General features: G+C 47.3%; 1 pseudogene; it reads right to left on the bottom strand.

The window, feature by feature from the left end:
• Window positions 1-272: 272 nt before the first annotated feature.
• LOC123400353 lies at window positions 273-12,255 on the bottom strand (annotated as a pseudogene).
• Between the last annotated feature and the right edge of the window lie 9,899 nt (window positions 12,256-22,154).

Raw genomic sequence — 22,154 nt, 5'->3', positions numbered from 1 at the left:
TGTGCCGTTCAAACTTGTGTTAAGGTTGAGCTCTGTCATAAGTCCAGCTGAGCTGCAAGTGATATGCGTCCACCTGCAGAGGCTGGTGGAGTTGGCCATCGACCATGACCCAAGGGACTCATCAGCACCATCCAAGCTAGCCTTCCAATTCACAAGTGCTTCAGCTTCACGCCGGATATCGGCTCTCACCGGCACGGTGGCGCATAGTAGGAGACAAGTGTAAGAGAGTACATAATGGAGATGCTTCATGATGGCATGGAATGAATGGTGCTTCACTGCCGCAGAGGATATAAAACTTCTGGAAGAGCCAGCCGGACTGCCAAATGTTCTTTACAGTGGTCGTCTGGTGGACCTGGTGGTTTAAAAATGGAACATTCTCAGTTAATGACGTAGTACTCTCGGTTTAGATTAAGGAGATAATATATGCTAGTACTACAGATTGCATATGCTAGGAGTATTTTATAGTCCCCATGAGAATAGGATATCACAAATTGCATATTGTATGCATGTTTCATTATCAGTGAGACACTTGCAAGTCATGGCACACTTGCATATGCTTAACTCGAGATTATAAATAACTTCTGAACTACGATACTAGAGCGTATCATCCAATATATTGATTATATCTAATATACTGAAGACAATAAGCTACCAACCCGACATCCATGATTAAGAACCTTGCTCCTAGCCTCCTACATCAGCAATTCGCCTGTGCCCAAAGAATAAAGAACAGAAAAGAAGAGAAAACAAGCAATGGAACTACAGGTCATTACCTTGATGCAGCAAAGGAGACACTGATGGGTGGTTCTGCACGACAACCCATAAGTAAATCATCACACCCTTCTTTTTGCTCATGTATGTCCTCTTATTGCAGACATGTCATGTGCCTAAGTAATAACATCATTAAGTCATCATTATTATGGCAAATTATAATTAAGCTTACAATTCTATAGCTAGCAACTATTTTATTCCAAGATTACTCCCGTTCTCTGCATATAATATTTGGAGTCTATTGGTACGATCTAGCAGTATCGTTTGCAATATAATTTAATAGACAATCATACCTTGTGTAGACACGCATGAAGTACGTGATTGCAGTAGCTATAACTCTGAGATAACAATGATTTAAGATCGTCGGCATCATGAGTTAATTCCAGATAGGTCTGGTGGAGAATGGACAACATATCATAAACTGGAAAAGTGAGCTATTCAATAGCAGACATTAAAAAAACTGGAGTAGCAAACATTCAGTAGCATCCATTAACAAAAATTGCAGCACTCTACATATAAAGGAGATGGGAATGCTGCTATCATTTTCATTTTTCTCTTAAAAGCAGTTAGCTTTCGGTATCACTATGTCAGTCTTGAAGTTTAACCAAACTCCACAGAAAAGTTAGAAATAAGAACTGCATGAAAAAAAGAATGAATAACACCAATAAATTAATGTGTTTGAGGTAGTAAACCAGCAATATATATATGCCAATATGTTAAAGTTTCTTAGATACAATGGTAGCCACTTAAAAAATGTAACTGTACACACTACTGTAGAACAAAATCTTGCTAATTATGGTCTAAAGAAAAAATGGGTAAGTTTGTTTGATCATTGAAGTCTACAGATATCATTCACACTATAAACAAAGGTACAGTTAAGGAAATGGAAACAATAAATGGAAACAAAGGTACAGTAGGGAGGTCAAGTTTGGAGTTGGAAATCTCAGGTTGTGGAACCATAACAGAGGGAGGAACTAAACTGTTCATATCCATTTGAGAGACTTTGTTGTCTGCATATCTTTCTCATCTCTCTTCTACGCCATCTGCAAAGAATCCAAATCCATGGTAGAAAAGGGGCTCTCATAGGTTGACATGAAAATATTCCCGAACAAATATGTAGCTAGCCATATGTTCTGTTCCTCCTTATATTCAACCTTATAATCCTATAATTTCTACTCCACGTAAATCTGTCCATGTAGGCAATAGAGAGAAGCAGAGTACTCGCTTCATGGGCGTCAGATGGGAAGTCGTACTTGGGGGATGGAGGTGCTCCTCCACGCACTTGGCCTCGCAGCAGCGCCATACTTAGCCTCACCATGAGCAAAGGCTTGCATACGACGAGATCCTGGCAGCACTACTACCCTTCCTCAAATACTAAGTCGCGACAGCTCTAGCCCCGGCTATCGCTGCAGAAACACTCTCAGTCTTGACCAGGGCGGACTTTGAAGAGTCGAAATTGAGAGATCCCGGCTTGAGAGACAAGGGGTTTCTGGGATCTGGAAGCGGGAACTTGACCGGCAGTGGACCTTGAACAGGCGAAAGACCCCTGGCTGCTCCCTCGTAGACCTGCAATGTAACACAGGACGATACATAATAAGCTCAAGATATTCATACAGTGAGAAAAGAAGGATGCAAAACATTGCTTAAATATATTAGCAACAACCATTGGTAACTAACCCTTCTCTCCAAATTGTACACACCCTGGTAACCGCGCATCTCAAAGGGAACCACCAGCTTCTGCAGAATTCGAAGTGCATGGAAAATTGTAAAAAATAGGAAGAAGAAAACATGCATCTCAGTCTCGGTCATATAAGGTGGGTGCAACGATCAACAGCAAGGTGGGATGTGAATCTAGCCAATGACAACATAGTAATTGTGACTGACTGATACATCGGTGGTTTTGGGGGTGTTTTACCTGCGGATTCTCGCAGAGCCAGCAGAAGTCAGTCAAGCCTTCAAGCCTAACCTGCAATCAATCAATTCAAGAAGCACCATTTTAGCGATGGTTTGAGTGGGCTGTACAAATCAGTCAAGTTGCACAAATCGAGGCCATGGACAGGAGGAGAGGAAAGGGAATGAAGCTGTCTTACTGATTGAGGCACGTCCTCCCAGCAAACGAGCTCCTCGGACCTGACGCAGCCGACCACGTCGACGCACCATGAGAATATATATATAATCAGCAATGGCGTCAGCAAGAATAGGATTTAGGAGGAAGACGATGGATGGGATTGGGATGGGACGGACCGAGGAGGCGGGATACGGGGTAGTGGCGGGGGAAGTCGATGTGGTGGCGCCGTCGACGGCGTAGATCTCCCGGTAAAAGTCCTCCATGGCGGCGACGGTGTCGGGGTCGGGCACCTTGGATGCGGTGTGGATCCATAAGCGGCCTGTGACCGGCGACGGCCAGGAGCGGCCCTCCACGCGCTTGATGCTGTTGGAATTATGCCCTAGAGGCAATAATAAATATAGTTATTATTATAATTCCTGTATCAAGATAATCGTTTATTATCCATGCTATAATTGTATTGAATGAAGACTCATTTACATGTGTGGATACATAGACAAAACACTGTCCCTAGCAAGCCTCTAGTTGGCTAGCCAGTTGATCAAAGATAGTCAGTGTCTTCTGATTATGAACAAGGTGTTGTTGCTTGATAACTGGATCACGTCATTAGGAGAATCACGTGATGGACTAGACCCAAACTAATAGACGTAGCATGTTGATCGTGTCATTTTGTTGCTACTGTTTTCTGCGTGTCAAGTATTTGTTCCTGTGACCATGAGATCATATAACTCACTAACACCGGAGGAATACTTTGTGTGTATCAAACGTCGCAATGTAACTGGGTGACTATAAAGATGCTCTACAGGTATCTCCGAAGGTGTTAGTTGAGTTAGTATGGATCAAGACTGGGATTTGTCACTCCGTGTGACGGAGAGGTATCTCGGGGCCCACTCGGTAATACAACATCACACACAAGCCTTGCAAGCAATGTAACTTAGTGTAAGTTGCGGGATCTTGTATTACGGAACGAGTAAACAGACTTGCCGGTAAACGAGATAGAAATAGGTATGCGGATACCGACGATCGAATCTCGGGCAAGTAACATACGAAGGACAAAGGGAATGACATACGGGATTATATGAATCCTTGGCACTGAGGTTCAAACGATAAGATCTTCGTAGAATATGTAGGATCCAATATCGGCATCCAGGTCCCGCTATTGGATATTGACCGAGAAGTCTCTCGGGTCATGTCTACATAGTTGTCGAACCCGCAGGGTCTGCACACTTAAGGTTCGATGTTGTTTTATGCGTATTTGAGTTATATGGTTGGTTACCGAATGTTGTTCGGAGTCCCGGATGAGATCACGGATGTCACGAGGGTTTCCGGAATGGTCCGGAAACGAAGATTGATATATAGAATGACCTCATTTGATTACCGGAAGGTTTTCAGAGTTACCGGGAATGACGAATGGGTTCCGGGAGTTCACCGGGGGGGGGGGCAACCCACCCCGGGGAAGCCCATAGGCCTTGAGGGTGGCGCACCAGCCCTTAGTGGGCTGGTGGGACAGCCAAAAAGGGCCCTATGCGCATTGTAAGAAAAATCAAAGAGAAAGAAAAAAAAAGGAGGTGGGAAGGGAAGGAAGGACTCCCACCCACCAAACCAAGTCCAACTCGGTTTGGGGGGGGGGGGAGACCTTCCCCCCTTGGCTCGGCCGACCCCCTTGGGGCTCCTTGAGCCCCAAGGCAAGGCCCCCCCTCTCCCACATATATATACGGAGGTTTAGGGCTGATTTGAGACGACTTTTCCACGGCAGCCCGACCACATACCTCCACGGTTTTTCCTCTAGATCGCGTTTCTGCGGAGCTCGGGCGGAGCCCTGCTGGGACGAGATCATCACCAACCTCCGGAGCGCCGTCACGCTGCCGGAGAACTCTTCTACCTCTCCGTCTCTCTTGCTGGATCAAGAAGACCGAGATCATCGTCGAGCTGTACGTGTGCTGAACGCGGAGGTGCCGTCCGTTCGGTACTAGATCGTGGGACTGATCGCGGGATTGTTCGCGGGGCGGATCGAGGGACGTGAGGACGTTCCACTATATCAACCGCGTTCACTAACGCTTCTGCTCTACGGTCTACAAGGGTATGTAGATCTCTCATCCCCTCTCGTAGATGGACATCACCATGATAGGTCTTCGTGCGCGTAGGAAATTTTTTGTTTCCCATCCGACGTTCCCCAACAGTGGCATCATGAGCTAGGTTCATGCGTAGATGTATTCTCGAGTAGAACACAAAAGTTTTTGTGGGTGGTGATGTGCGTTTTTCTGCCCTCCTTAGTCTTTTCTTGATTCCGCGGTATTGTTGGATTGAAGCGGCTTGGACCGACATTAGTCGTACGCTTACGAGAGACTGGTTTCATCGCTACGAGTAACCCCGTTGCTCAAAGATGACTGGCAAGTGTCAGTTTCTCCAACTTTAGTTGAATCGGATTTGACCGAGGAGGTCCTTGGATGAGGTTAAATAGCAACTCATATATCTCCGTTGTGGTGTTTGCGTAAGTAAGATGCGATCCTACTAGATACCCATGGTCACCACGTAAAACATGCAACAACAAAATTAGAGGACGTCTAACTTGTTTTTGCAGGGTATGCTTGTGATGTGATATGGCCAACGATGTGATGTGATATATTGGATGTATGAGATGATCATGTTGTAATAGATAATATCGACTTGCACGTCGATGGTACGGCAACTGGCAGAAGCCATAGGGTTGTCTTTATACTAACGTTTGTGCTTGCAGATGCGTTTACTATTTTGCTAGGATGTAGCTTTAGTAGTAATAGCATGAGTAGCACGACAACCCCGATGGCGACACGTTGATGAAGATCATGGTGTGGCGCCGGTGACAAGAAGATCGTGCCGGTGCTTTGGTGATGGAGATCAAGAAGCACGTGATGATGGCCATATCATGTCACTTATGAATTGCATGTGATGTTAATCCTTTTATGCACCTTATTTTGCTTAGAACGACGTTAGCATTATGAGGTGATCTCTCACTAAAATTTCAAGACGAAATTGTGTTCTCCCCGACTATGCACCGTTGCTACAGTTCGTCGTTTCGAGACACCACGTGATGATCGGGTGTGATAGACTCAACGTTCACATACAACGGGTGCAAAACAATTGCGCACGCGGAACACTCGGGTTAAGCTTGACGAGCCTAGCATGTGCAGACATGGCCTCGGAACACATGAGACCGAAAGGTCGATCATGAATCATATAGATGATGTGATTAGCATAGGGATGCTTACCACTGAAACTATACTCAACTCACGTGATGATCGGACTTGAGCTAGTGTAAGTGGATCATGAACCACTCAAATGACTAAGAGAGATGTACTTTTTGAGTGGGAGTTTAGCGTATAATTTTGATGAAAGTTAAACTCTAAATTATCTTCAACATAGTCTAAGTCCACTTTGAATATATTTGTGTTGTAGATCATGGCTCACGCGATAGTCACCCTGAATTTTAATACGTTCCTAGAGAAAGCTAAGTTGAAAGATGATGGAAGCAACTTTGTAGACTGGGCTCGTAATCTTAAGCTAATCTTACAAGCTGGGAAGAAGGATTATGTCCTTAATGCTGCGCTAGGAGATGAACCACCCGCTACGGCAGATCAGGATGTTAAGAACGCTTGGTTAACACGTAAGGAGGACTACTCAGTAGTTCAATGTGCAGTCTTGTATGGCTTAGAACCGTGACTTCAACGTCGCTTTGAGCATCATGGAGCATTTGAGATGTTCTAGGAGTTGAAGTTTATCTTTCAGAAGAACGCCTGGATCGAGAGGTATGAGACCTCCGATAAATTCTATGCTTGCAAGATGGAGGAAAACTCGTGTGTCAGTGAACATGTGCTCAAAATGTCTGGGTACTCAAACCGTCTAGCTGAGCTGGGGATTGAACTCCCGCAAAGAGGCTATCACTGACAGAATCCTTCAATCACTGCCGCCAAGCTATAAAGGCTTTGTGTTGAACTACAACATGCAAGGGATGAACAAGTCTCCCGGCGAGTTGTTTGCGATGCTGAAAGTCGCAGAGTCTGAACTCCGTAAAGAGCATCAAGTGTTGATGGTGAATAAGACCACTAGTTTCAAGAGAAACGGCAAAGGCAAGAAGGGTAATTCAAAGAAGAGCGGCAAGCCTGTTGCCAATCCGACGAAGAAATCCAAAGCTGGACCTAAGCCTGAAACAGAGTGTTACTATTGCAAGGGTATGGGTCACTGGAAGCGCAATTGCCCCAAGTATCTGGCAGATAAGAAGGCGGCCAAAGAAAAATCAGGTATATTTGATATACATGTTATTGATGTGTACTTGACCGGCTCTCGTAGTAGTGCCTGGGTATTCGATACCGGCTCTGTTGCTCATATTTGCAACTCGAAACAGGAACTGCGGAATAGACGAAGGCTGGCGAAAGATGAAGTGACGATGCGCGTAGGAAATGGTTCCAAGGTTGATGCAATCGCCGTCGGCACAGTTTCACTTCAGTTACCATCAGGATTAGTGATGAACTTAAAACATTGTTATTTAGTGCCTGCGTTGAGCATGAACATTATATCTGGATCTTGTTTATTGCGAGACGGTTACTCTTTTAAGTCAGAGAATAATGGTTGTTCTATTTCTATGAGTAACATCTTTTATGGTCATGCACCCAATGTGAGAGGATTGTTAATATTGAATCTTGATAGCGATACACACATACATAACATTGAGACCAAAAGAGTTAGAGTAAACAATGATAGTGCCATATTTTTGTGGCACTGCCGCTTAGGTCATATTGGTGTAAAGCGCATGAAGAAACTCCATGCTGATGGACTTTTGGAGTCACTTGACTTTGATTCACTTGACACGTGCGAACCATGCCTCATGGGCAAGATGACTAAGACTCCGTTCTCCGGAACAATGGAGCGTGCAAGTGACTTGTTGGAAATCATACATACTGATGTGTGTGGTCCGATGAGCGTGGAGGCACGCGGCGGATATCGTTATTTTCTCACCTTCACTGACGATTTGAGTAGATATGGTTATGTCTACTTGATGAAGCACAAGTCTGAAACATTTGAAAAGTTCAACCAATTTCAGAGTGAAGTTGAAAATCATCGTAACAAGAAGATCAAGTTCCTACGGTCTGATCGTGGGGGTGAATATCTGAGTTTCGAGTTTGGTGCTCACTTAAGACAATGTGAAATTGTTTCACAGTTGACACCGCGTGGAACACCACAGCGTAATGGTGTGTCCGAACGTCGTAATCGTACTTTATTAGAGATGGTGCGATCTATGATGTCTCTTACCGATTTGCCGTTATCGTTTTGGGGTTATGCATTAGAAACAGCTGCATTCACTTTAAATAGGGCACCATCAAAATCCGTTGAGACGACACCATACGAACTGCGGTATGGCAAAAGGCCAAAGTTGTCGTTTCTTAAAAGTTTGGGGATGTCATGCTTATGTCAAAAGGCTTCAGCCTGAAAAGCTGGAACCCAAAGCGGAAAAGTGCGTCTTCATAGGTTACCCAAAAGAGACAGTTGGGTACACCTTCTATCTCAAATCCGAGGGCAAAGTGCTTGTTGCTAAAAACGGAGCTTTTCTCGAGAAGGAGTTTCTCTCGAGAGAATTGAGTGGGAGGAAGATAGAACTTGACGAGGTTGTCGAACCTCTCATCCCTCTGGATGGTGGCGCAGGGCAAGGGGAAACCTCTGTCGTTGCGACGCCGGTTGAGGAGGAAGTTAATGATGATGATCATGAAACTCCGGTTCAAGTTTCTGTCGAACCACGCAGGTCGACGAGACCACGTGCTGCTCCAGAGTGGTACGGTAATCCTGCCTTATCAATCATGTTGTTGGACAACAATGAACCTGCAAATTGTGAAGAAGCAGTGGTGGGCCCAGATTCCAACAAATGGCTAGAAGCCATGAAGTCCGAGATAGGATCCATGTATGAGAACAAAGTGTGGACTTTGGAGGTACTGCCTGAGGGCCGCAAGGCTATTCAGAACAAATGGATCTTTAAGAGGAAGACGGACGCTGACGGCAATGTGACCGTTTATAAAGCTCGACTTGTGGCAAAGGGTTTTTCACAAGTTCAAGGAGTTGACTACGATGAGACATTCTCACCCGTAGCGATGCTTAAGTCCGTCAGAATCATGTTAGCAATAGCTGCATTTTTCGATTATGAAATCGGGCAGATGGATGTCAAAACGGCGTTCCTTAACGATTTCCTTAAGGAAGAATTGTATATGATGCAACCCGAAGGTTTTGTTGATCCTAAGAATGCTAACAAGGTGTGCAAGCTCCAGCGATCCATTTATGGACTGGTGCAAGCATCTTGGAGTTGGAACAAACGCTTTGATGAGGTGATCAAAGCATTTGGGTTTATACAAGTGGTTGGAGAATCTTGTATTTACAAGAAAGTGAGTGGGAGCTCTGTGACGTTTCTAATATTATATGTGGATGACATATTGCTGATTGGAAACAACGTGGAGTTTTTGGAGAGCATAAAGGATTACTTGAATAAAAGTTTCTCTATGAAGGACCTACGAGAAGCTGCTTACATTCTAGGCATTAAGATCTATAGGGATAGATCAAAACGCCTGATAGGACTTTCACAAAGCACATACCTTGATAAAATTTTGAAGAGGTTCAAAATGGAACAGTCAAAGAAGGGGTTCTTGCCAGTTTTACAAGGTGCGAGATTGAGTAAGACTCAGTGCCCAGCAACTGATGAGGATAGAGAGCATATGCGCTCCGTCCCCTATGCTTCAGCCATAGGCTCTATCATGTATGCAATGCTGTGCACTAGACCGGACGTTAGCCTGGCCATAAGTATGGCAGGTAGGTTCGAGAGTAATCCAGGAGTGGATCACTGGACAGCGGTCAAGAATATCCTGAAGTACCTGAAAAGGACTAAGGAGATGTTTCTCGTGTATGGAGGTGACGAAGAGCTCGCCGTAAAAGGTTACGTCGATGCAAGCTTTGACACAGATCCGGACGACTCTAATTCGCAAACCGGATATGTATTTATTCTTAATGGGGGTGTGGTAAGCTGGTGCAGTTCCAAGCAAAGCGTCGTAGCTGATTCTACATGTGAAGCGGAGTACATGGCTGCCTCGGAGGCGGCTAAGGAGGGTGTCTGGATGAAGCAGTTCATGACGGATCTTGGAGTGGTGCCAAGCGCACTGAATCCAATAACCTTGTTCTGTGACAACACGGGTGCCATTGCCTTAGCAAAGGAACCACGGTTTCACAAGAAGTCCAGACACATCAAACGACGCTTCAACCTCATCCGTGACTACGTCGAAGGGGAGGACGTAAATATATGCAATGTGCACACGGATCTGAATGTAGCAGACCCGCTGACTAAACCTCTTCTGCGGCCAAAGCATGATCAACACCAGAACTGTATGGGTGTTAGATTTATTACAATGTAATTCGCATGATGATGTGAGGGCTAGATTATTGACTCTAGTGCAAGTGGGAGACTGTTGGAATTATGCCCTAGAGGCAATAATAAATATAGTTATTGTTATAATCCCTGTATCAAGATAATCGTTTATTATCCATGCTATAATTGTATTGAATGAAGACTCATTTATATGTGTGGATACATAGACAAAACACTGTCCCTAACAAGCCTCTAGTTGGCTAGCCAGTTGATCAAAGATAGTCAGTGTCTTCTGATTATGAACAAGGTGTTGTTGCTTGATAACTGGATCACGTCATTAGGAGAATCACGTGATGGACTAGACCCAAACTAATAGACGTAGCATGTTGATTGTGTCATTTTGTTGCTACTGTTTTCTGCATGTCAAGTATTTGTTCCTATGACCATGAGATCATATAACTCACTGACACCGGAGGAATACTTTGTGTGTATCAAACGTCGCAACGTAACTGGGTGACTATAAAGATGCTCTACAGGTATCTCCGAAGGTATTAGTTGAGTTAGTATGGATCAAGACTGGGATTTGTCACTCCGTGTGACGGAGAGGTATCTCGGGGCCCACTCGGTAATACAACATCACACACAAGCCTTGCAAGCAATGTGACTTAGTGTAAGTTGCGGGATCTTGTATTACGGAACGAGTAAAGAGACTTGCCGGTAAACGAGATTGAAATAAGTATGTGGATACTGATGATCGAATCTCGGGGAAGTAACATACCGAAGGACAAAGGGAATGACATACGGGATTATATGAATCCTTGGCACTGAGGTTCAAACTATAAGATCTTCATAGAATATGTAGGATCCAATATGGGCATCCAGGTCCCGCTATTGGATATTGACCGAGAAGTCTCTCGGGTCATGTCTACATAGTTCTCGAACCCGCAGGGTCTGCACACTTAAGGTTCGACGTTGTTTTATGCGTATTTGAGTTATATGGTTGGTTACCGAATGTTGTTCGGAGTCCCGGATGAGATCACGGACGTCACGAGGGTTTCCGGAATGGTCCGGAAACGAAGATTGATATATAGGATGACCTCATTTGATTACCGGAAGGTTTTCGGAGTTACCGGGAATGTACCGGGAATGACGAATGGGTTCCGGGAGTTCACCGGGGGGGGGGGGGGCAACCCACCCCGGGGAAGCCCATAGGCCTTGAGGGTGGCGCACCAGCCCTTAGTGGCTGGTGGGACAGCCCAAAAGGGCCCTATGCGCATTGGAAGAAAAATCAAAGAGAAAGAAAAAAAAAGGAGGTGGGAAGGGAAGGAAGGACTCCCACCCACCAAATCAAGTCCAACTCGGTTTGGGGGGGGGAGACCTTCCCCCCTTGGCTCGGCCAACCCCCTTGGGGCTCCTTGATCCCCAAGGCAAGGCCCCCCCTCTCCCACCTATATATACGGAGGTTTTAGGGCTGATTTGAGACGACTTTTCCACGGCAGCCCGACCACATACCTCCACGGTTTTTCCTCTAGATCGCGTTTCTGCGGAGCTCGGGCGGAGCCGTGGTGAGACGAGATCATCACCAACCTCCGGAGCGCCGTCACGCTGCCGGAGAACTCTTCTACCTCTCCGTCTCTCTTGCTGGATCAAGAAGGCCGAGATCATCGTCGAGATGTACGTGTGCTGAACGCGGAGGTGCCGTCCGTTCGGTACTAGATCGTGGGACTGATCGCGGGATTGTTCGCGGGGTGGATCGAGGGACGTGAGGAGGTTCCACTACATCAACCGCGTTCACTAACGCTTCTGCTGTACGGTCTACAAGGGTACGTAGATCTCTCATCCGCTCTCATAGATGGACATCACCATGATAGGTCTTCATGCGCGTAGGAAATTTTTTGTTTCCCATGCGACGTTCCCCAATAGATGCCGTGCACCAGCAGCGACGCCCACGGTGGTGCATCGTCAGGCACGGGTTCCACAGCCCACCGCCTCCCCCGCCGCGCATCGCCGCTCCTTGTGGTCCACCGCCGCCCCCGCCACGCATCGCCGCTCCTTGTGGCTCCGGGGAAGTCGATGTGGTGGAGGCGTGGGGGCCTTGGGGTTGGGCTGATCTGTCGGGGAGGGGGCCAACGCCGTTGCCGAAGACGAGGGAGGCGGCGTTGGAGGGGGAACCGGTGGTGACTGCGCCGGTGAGCCCCAACGGCTACAGCGCGTCGGGCCCACGCTGCGGCTCCCTCGTCCGACGGCGGGGGCGGAGGAGGTGGAGGCGTGGGGGCCTTGGGGTTGGGCTGATCCATCGGGGAGGGGGCCAACTTTGTCGTCGGAGACGAGGGAGGCGGCGTTGGAGGGCGAACCGGTGGTGGGCGAGGGGGACGAGATGGAGAGCGGAAGCGAGTTGGGAGTTGGGGAAGGGGGAGACGTGCGTGGGGATGGAATTGTGGGCTGCTTTCTGGGCCATGTCGTACCGTGGGGGTGGGGGTGGAACGATGTGGCCCATGTCGTACGAGGGGTGGGGATTGAACTGGGAGGTTGAACCATAAACGAGGTTGAACCATCACGACGGCACATCCTGCTTTAATAGTAGAGATCCGGTCAGAAGGTTAATTTGCAGAAGTCCTCAATGTTCTTTTCGCAATGGGCGTGCGGAGTCTGTTAGGAACATTGCTAAAACTATTTTGACTGTTTCCAACGTGGCTGACATGCAGATATCTCCTATCACCAATTATCAGCGTATTATACACCTACAAAAGGCATAACAAATCTAAGGAAAAAAAGACCGTTACCTAATGCAGCCTGAAGTTCTGAATCAAATGCAGTTTTCCGTTCTTAGTCATCTTGCATCGTCCTTGTGTGTACAACTTCATGCAAGAAAGAACTGAATGTGAGCATATAGAAAATTATAGTACAACCACTACGAGCATCTACACTTGGACCTTGCAAATCCGATCCGTGAAACGTCTGCGAAAGCGTCAGGATGCGTCCGTGGACACTGATCGGTCACGTCTCAAATAATGCATTTTACATTCGGATATTTTATACTCCCTCTGTTACTAAATATAAGTCTTTTTAGAATTTTCACTAGAAAACTACATATAGAATATAAATTCATTCATTTTGCTTCGTATGTAGTCCCCTAGTGGAATCTCGAAAAAGACTTATATTTAGAAACGGATGGAGTATTAGAAACCTCAAATTCATACTATTACATGCAAGTAAACCTAAAACTAAGCGGAGCTCGTCCGGCTCCGCTGTGCCCATGTCCGACGGCTGGCAGCACCCTCACAGTGTCGGCCCGGTCGTCACCGAGGTAGAGTAGGACATGTGGCACTAGCCGGCTCACAGGAGTCGAACTCCCGCCGTCTCCCATGCCCTACACCTCCTCGTTGGAGCCGGTAACTCGGACGGTGTCAGTCGACGTGAGGTCGATGACGGATCCTTCTAGGGAGGAGCCGACGTCCACCACGACGCGGTTGTGTCGCCCGCACTGGTGCACCCTGCGGGGCGCAGATAGTGTGACTCCGCCTCTCCAACATCCATCGCCGATAGGGCCTCCGCCGCATCGCGTGCCTGCTGCCTCACCCGGCGGGCACGTCGCGCCATGACATTGTCCGAGGACGGCCATGCTTCGTACTCGGCGCGTCAACGAAGGGGTTGCGCTTCCGCCACGGCCTTCGGACGCCACACGGACCGCACCGTCTCCGGTGAGGCAACAACGCCGGATCCAAGCATCGGTTCTGCGGACGCAATGGATTCCCAGCATTGCGAGTCCGGGCATTGCCATCGTGTGGTCGCCTCCCGGGAGCGGCGAAGCGCAAGACGGACGACCATCTCCTCCTTTGGGGCGCATGGGACGAGCTTGTGGTCGACGTATCTGAAGGTGAAGGACTCAAATCCGTTGCCCGTCATGCCGAAGGTGAGCTTGGGTGGCAGAGGGGAGCGGTACTAGACCTTCGGGAACTACCTCCGCAAGTAGAGGTACCGTTACTAGCTTTCTTACTGTAATATATGCTAGTAACTAATGTAGTCACCATTATTGACGTTCATAATGTAGTCACCATTATTGACGTTCTTCAAACTCCATATCTACCATGATATCAGTTAACTCACTGTCCGCCATTTTTCTTACAACAAATAGTAAGTATCATCATAAGGTACGTGAACCCTAGTTAGGTAGATGCCCACGACACCCGTCCTGATCACTTTGGATTGCGAGGAGGAGCACTACCGAAACTAGATAAGTGATAGCATGTGCTGCCCTATACCTAGGTTGGCCGCCGCATCAAATAGCGATAGCCGTCATGCACACAACAGTTGGCAACCGACACTACGTTAACCCTAGACACAAGGAACCCACTTTAGCAGGCGTGATCACTTTGTAAGACGAGGAGCAGCTCTACAGGAACAAGATTCACGATCGCGTGCGCCTCCCGGTAGCTAGGTTACCCGCTAGCACAAAAACGACGGCAGATCGTCCCATGTTGCCGCCGCGAGCGAGAGAAATGTGTGTGGGGGGGATGGGGGGAGGGTTTGTGAGGGAGATGTGGTACCTGGAAGTGTTGGAGGTTGACGATGGTGCCGCGCGCTGTCGGTCGAGATCGCTGCCGACGAGATCGCCGCCGTCGATATTCAAAGGACCTCAACTAGGGTAACGCGTGAATGATGGAGTTGCGTGATTGAGGGAGCTCAGTTAATGATGAATGGCAGGTCGTACGTGGTCGTGGGATCGTGGGATTTTTTTTAGGAGGTTGGTACTTTATCTATACGGTATGGGTTCTACAGGTTATACGGGGCTTGGATCTGGATTCTACGCGGCTTGGATATGGGCTACGTCAGGCTGGACAAAATAAAACTGACAGGGTCAAGAATACCCCTCCGAAACCGAACGAGGGGGGCGCAGGGAAGCATGGTGTCACGCCCAAGATGCGACCCTATCCTCAATTTGGCACGAAGGCCTCGTCAAGGATAGAAGCGCATCTCGTCGTGTCGCAAGAATGGATATCGTTACAAGTACATGTACTGAAAAGAAGAGATATATTTATATAGAATTGGCTTACACTCGCCACAAGCTACATCAGAGTCACATCAGTACATTACATAATCATCAAGAGTAAGAGCAGGGTCCGACTATGGACGAAAACAAACGAGAAAAGAAGAACGACGTCCATCCTTGCTATCCCAGGCTGCCGGCCTGGAACCCATCCTAGATCGATGAAGAAGAAGAAGAAGCAACTCCAAATGAACAATCAACGCGCTCGCGTCGAGTAACCTTCACCTGTACCTGCAACTAGTGTTGTAGTAATCTGTGAGCCACAGGGGACTCAGCAATCTCATTTCCAAAGGTATCAAGACTAGCAAAGCTTAATGGGTGAGGCAAGGTTAAGTGGTGAGGTTGCAGCAGCGGCTAAGCATATATTTGGTGGGTAAACTTACGAGTACAAGAAATAAGAGGGGGAAGATCTACGCATAGCGGACGTGACTACTGATGATCAAATGAATGATCCTGAACACCTACCTACGTCAGACATAACCCCACCGTGTCCTCGATCGGAGAAGGAACTCACGAAAGAGACAGTCACGGTTACGCACACGGTTGGCATATTTTAATTAAGTTAACTTTAAGTTATCTAGAACCAGTGTTAAACAAAGTTCCCGCGTTGCCACATAACCGCGGGCATGGCTTTCCGAAAAGATTTAACCCTGCAGGGGTGCTCCAACTAGTCCATCACAAATTACCACAGGCCGCATAGAAATCCTCAATCACGAAGCTCCCGATCTCGTCGGATTCCCTAGTGGAAAACCTCAACTCTGAGATTATGCCAAGCATCACCGGATCCCGATGCACAAGATATCTCGTCAAAGGTAAAACTAATCCAGCAAGGCCGCCCGGCGTGTCAACGATCCCGATAGGAGCCGCGTATCTCGTTCTGAGGACACGACGGATGAGCGACGCATACGGTGGCCTGATAGAAATCACCCAAGTTGCCCTGGGTTGGCCCCGCACAGTGCTCTGTTTTGGACCGGCACCATCAGCACTGGCCCTCCGTGTATTATGTGAAATTACTCCTCGGATTCATGATGCCCTATGCTTTCAGTATTAACAAAATTATTATGTTGGGCAAATGTAGTACCAATGTTGAGCCTTGCCAGACCAGCTTTAATCTAAAACGAATTATCAAGGGAGTCCCCATAACAACCCCGATCGTGTTAGGAGCGCTCAATTATGGAACATAACACCGGTAGCCGAAACTAAGGGGGCAAAGGTGCAACAAAACACCAGGCTAGAAAGGCCGAGCCTTCCACCTTTTATCAAGTATATAGGTGAATTAAATTAAATAGCAATTAATATGGTGATATGACAAGGAACCCATGTTATCACATGGAAGCAACTACACCTGCAATTAGCAACGCTAACAACCGGGTTAAGCAAGCAGTAACATAGCCAATCAGTGGTTTGCTAGGTTGAACAGTTGAAGGTTATCATGGCATTATTGATAGGCTGATATTTAACATGTGGTAGGCAACGAGACATAATCGATAGAAGCGGTACAACTAGCATGGCAATGATAGTAATGGTATCTGGGGAAATGGTCATCTTGCCTGAGATCCCACTTGGAAGAAGAATGACTCCGTGAAGTCGGCGAACCAACGTAGTTGAACGGGACCTCACATTCCGACACGCTTGCGGAACTCTATCGAGACGGAGCAAACCGGAAACAAACATCAACACAAATATTCACCACAGCAAAAGCAAGACATGATGCATACCCTAATATGATGCATGACCAGTTCAATGATGCAGGCATGGCATGGCAATTCACCTCACGCAAACACTACACATTAAGTGAAGCTCAATATGCAATGGGTTGCATACCGACGGAACTCCACGTTTAATTATTAGTTCAATCCCGTTAATTTACCGGCAAGATTAAATTTTTTTAACATGGCAAGGGGTGAATGTTGGAATTATGCCCTAGAGGCAATAATAAATATAGTTATTATTATAATTCCTGTATCAAGATAATCGTTTATTATCCATGCTATAATTGTATTGAATGAAGACTTATATACATGTGTGGATACATAGACAAAACCATGTCCCTAGCAAGCCTCTAGTTGGCTAGCCAGTTGATCAAAGATAGTCAGGCTCTTTTGATTATATACAAGGTGTTGTTGCTTGATAACTGGATCACGTTATTAGGAGAATCATGTGATGGACTAGACCCAAACTAATAGACGTAGCATGTTGATCGTGTCATTTTGTTGCTACTGTTTTCTGCGTGTCAAGTATTTGTTCCTATGACCATGAGATCATATAACTCACTGGCACCGGAGGAATGCTTTGTGTGTATCAAACGTCGCAACGTAACTGGGTGACTATAAAGATGCTCTACAGGTATCTCCGAAGGTGTTCGTTGAGTTAGTATGGATCGAGACTGGGATTTGTCACTCCGTGTGACGGAGAGGTATCTCGGGGCCCACTCGGTAATACAACATCACACACAAGCCTTGCAAGCAATGTGACTTAGTGTAAGTTGCGGGATCTTGTATTACAAAACGAGTAAAGAGACTTGCCGGTAAACGAGATTGAAATAGGTATACGGATACTAACGATCGAATCTCGGGCAAGTAACATACCGAAGGACAAAGGGAATGACATACGGGATTATATGAATCCTTGGCACTGAGGTTCAAACGATAAGATCTTCGTAGAATATGTGGGATCCAATATGGGCATCCAAGTCCCGCTATTGGATATTGACCGAGGAGTCACTCGGGTCATGTCTACATAGTTCTCGAACCCGCAGGGTCTGCACACTTAAGGTTCGACGTTGTTTTATGCGTATTTGAGTTATATGGTTGGTTACCTAATGTTGTTCAGAGTCCCGGATGAGATCACGGACGTCACGAGGGTTTCCGGAATGGTCCGGAAACGAAGACTGATATATAGGATGACCTCATTTGATTACCGGAAGGTTTTCGGAGTTACCGGGAATGACGAATGGGTTCCGGATGTTCACCGGGGGGGGCAACCTACCCCGGGGAAGCCCATAGGCCTTGGGGGTGGCGCACCAGCCCTTGGTGGGCTGGTGGGACCGCCCGAGAGGGCCCTATGCTCCAAGGATAGAAAATCAAAGAGAAAAGAAAAAAAAAGGAGGTGGGAAAGGAGAGAAGGACTCCACTTTCCAATCCTAGTTGGACTAGGATTGGAGGAGGACTCCTCCTCCCTTGGTGGCGCAGCCCTTGGGGCTCCTTGAGCCTCAAGGAAAGCCTCCCCTCCCTCCTCCTATATATATGGAGCAATTAGAGCTGATTTGAGATAACTTTTCCAAGGCAGCCCGACCACATAACTCCACGGTTTTACCTCTAGATCGCATTTCTGCAGAGCTCGGCGGAGCCCTGCCGAGATTAGATCATCACCAACCTCCGGAGCGCCGTCACGCTGTCGGAGAACTCTTCTACCTCTCCATCTCTCTTGCTGGATCAAGAAGGCCGAGATCATCGTCGAGCTGTACGTGTGCTGAACGCGGAGGTGCCGTCCGTTCGGCACTAGATCGTGGGACGGATCGCAGGACGGTTCTTGGGATGGTTCGCGGGGCGGATCGAGGGACGTGAGGACGTTCCACTACATCAACCGCGTTCACTAACGCTTCTGCTGTGCGATCTACAAGGGTACGTAGATCGGAAATCCCCTCTCGTAGATGGACATCACCATGATAGGTCTTCGTGCACGTAGGAAAATTTTGTTTCCCATGCGACGTTCCCCATCAGTGGCATCATGAGCCAGGTTCATGCGTAGATGTCTTCTCGAGTAGAACACAAAAGTTTTTGTGGGCGGTGATGTGTGTTTTGCTGCCCTCCTTAGTCTTTTCTTGTTTCCGCGGTATTGTTGGATTGAAGCGGCTTGGACCGACATTACTCGTACGCTTACGAGAGACTGGTTTCATCGCTACGAGTAACCCCCTTGCTCAAAGATGACTGGCAAGTGTCGGTTTCTCCAACTTTAGTTGAATCGGATTTGACCAAGGAGGTCCTTGTATAAGGTTAAATAGAAATTCATATATCTCCGTTCTGGTGTTTGCGTAAGTAAGATGCGATCCTACTAGATACCCATGGTCACCACGTAAAACATGCAACAACAAAATTAGAGGACGTCTAACTTGTTTTTGCAGGGTATGCTTGTGATGTGATATGGCCAACGATGTGATGTGATATATTGGATGTATGAGATGATCATGTTGTAATAGATAATATCGACTTGCACGTCAATGGTACGGCAACCGGCAGGAGCCATAGGGTTGTCTTTAAACTAACGTTTGTGCTTGCAGATGCGTTTACTATTTTGCTAGGATGTAGCTTTAGTAGTAATAGCATGAGTAGCACGACAACCCCGATGGCGACACGTTGATGGAGATCATGGTGTGGTGCCGGTGACAAGAAGATCGTGCCGGTGCTTTGGCGATGGAGATCAAGGAGCACGTGATGATGGGCATATCATGTCACTTATGAATTGCATGTGATGTTAATCCTTTTATGCACCTTATTTTGCTTAGAACGACGGTAGCATTATGAGGTGATCTCTCACTAAAATTTCAAGACGAACTTGTGTTCTCCCCGACTGTGCACGGTTGCTACAGTTCGTCGTTTCGAGACACCACATGATGATCGGGTGTGATAGACTCAACGTTCACATACAACGGGTGCAAAACAGTTGCACACGCAGAACACTCGAGTTAAGCTTGACGAGCCTAGCATGTACAGACATGGCCTCGGAACACATGAGACCGAAAGGTCGATCATGAATCATATAGTTGATATGATTAGCATAGGGATGCTTACCACTGGAACTATACTCAACTCACGTGATGATCGGACTTGATCTAGTGTAAGTGGGTCATGAACCACTCAAATGACTAGAGAGATGTACTTTTTGAGTGGGAGTTTAGCAAGTAATTTGATTAAGTTAAACTCTAATTATCTTGAACATAGTCTAAGTCCACTTTGAATATATTTTTGTTGTAGATCATGGCTCACGCAACAGTCACCCTGAATTTTAATACGTTCCTAGAGAAAGCTAAGTTGAAAGATGATGGAAGCAACTTTGTAGACTGGGCTCGTAATCTTAAGTTGATCCTACAAGCTGGGAAGAAGGATTATGTCCTTAATGCTGCGCTAGGAGATGAACCACCCGCTACGGCTGACCAGGATTTAAGAACGCTTGGTTAACACGTAAGGAGGACTACTCAGTAGTTCAATGTGCAGTCTTGTATGGCTTAGAACCGGGACTTCAACGTTGCTTTGAGCGTCATGGAGCATATGAGATGTTCCAGGAGTTGAAGTTTATCTTTCAGAAGAACGCCCGGATCGAGAGGTATGAGACCTCCGATAAATTCTATGCTTGCAAGATGGAGGAGAATTCGTCTGTCAGTGAACATGTGCTCAAAATATCTGGATACTCAAACCGTCTAGCTGAGCTGGGGATTGAACTCCCGCAAGAGGCTATCACTGACAGAATTCTTCAATCACTGCCGCCAAGCTATAAGGGCTTTGTGTTGAACTACAACATGCAAGGGATGAACAAGTCACCCGGCGAGTTGTTTGCGATGCTGAAAGTCGCAGAGTCTGAACTCCGTAAAGAGCATCAAGTGTTGATGGTGAATAAGACCGCTAGTTTCAAGAGAAACGGCAAAGGCAAGAAGGGTAATTCAAAGAAGAGCGGCAAGCCTGTTGCCAATCCGACGAAGAAACCCAAAGCTGGACCTAAGCCTGAAACAGAGTGCTACTATTGCAAGAGTATGGGTCACTAGAAGCGCAACTGCCCCAAGTATCTGGCTGATAAGAAGGCGGCCAAAGAAAAATCAGGTATATTTGATATACATGTTATTGATGTGTACTTAACAGGCTCTCGTAGTAGTGCCTGGGTATTCGATACCGGTTCTGTTGCTCATATTTGCAACTCGAAACAAGAACTGCGGAATAGGCGAAGGCTGGCGAAAGATGAAGTGACGATGCGCGTAGGAAATGGTGTTGGAGAACGTCGCATGGGAAACAAAAATGTTCCTACGCGCACGAAGACCTATCATGGTGATGTCCATCTACGAGAGGGGATGAGTGATCTACGTACCCTTGTAGATCGTACAGCAGAAGCGTTAGTGAACGCGGTTGATGTAGTGGAACGTCCTCATGTCCCTTGATCCGCCCCGCGAACAATCCCGCGATCAGTCCCACGATCTAGTACCGAACGGACGGCACCTCCGCGTTCAGCACACGTACAGCTCGACGATGATCTCGGCCTTCTTGATCCACCAAGAGAGACGGAGAGGTAGAAGAGTTCTCCGACAGCGTGACGGCGCTCCGGAGGTTGGTGATGACCTTGTCTCAGCAGGGCTCCGCCCGAGCTGCGCAGAAACGCGATCTAGAGGAAAAACCGTGGAGGTATGTGGTCGGGCTGCCGTGGAAAAGTCGTCTCAAATCAGCCCTAAAACCTCCGTATATATAGGTGGGAGGGAGGGGACCTTGCCTTGGGGCTCAGGGAGCCCCAAGGGGGTCGACCGAGCCAAGGGGGGAAGGCTCCCCCCCCCAAACCGAGTTGGACTTGGTTTGGTGGGTGGGAGTCCTTCCTTCCCTTCCCACCTCCTCTTTTTTTTCTCTTTGATTTTCTTTCCTAGGCGCATAGGGCCCTTTTGGGCTGTCCCACCAGCCCACTAAGGGCTGGTGCGCCACCCTCAAGGCCTATGGGCCTCCCCGGGGTGGGTTGCCCCCCCACCCCGGGTGAACTCCCGGAACCCATTCGTCATTCCCGGTAACTCCGAAAACCTTCCGGTAATCAAATGAGGTCATCCTGTATATCAATCTTCGTTTCCGGACCATTCCGGAAACCCTCGTGACGTCCGTGATCACATCCGGGACTCCGAACAACATTCGGTAACCAACCATATAACTCAA

This window comes from Hordeum vulgare, chromosome 1H (assembly GCF_904849725.1).
Source record: "Hordeum vulgare subsp. vulgare chromosome 1H, MorexV3_pseudomolecules_assembly, whole genome shotgun sequence".
Taxonomy (NCBI): Eukaryota; Viridiplantae; Streptophyta; class Magnoliopsida; order Poales; family Poaceae; genus Hordeum; species Hordeum vulgare.
The sequence above is the reverse complement of the archived record's forward strand: the minus strand, read 5'-3'. Positions and strand labels throughout refer to the sequence as shown.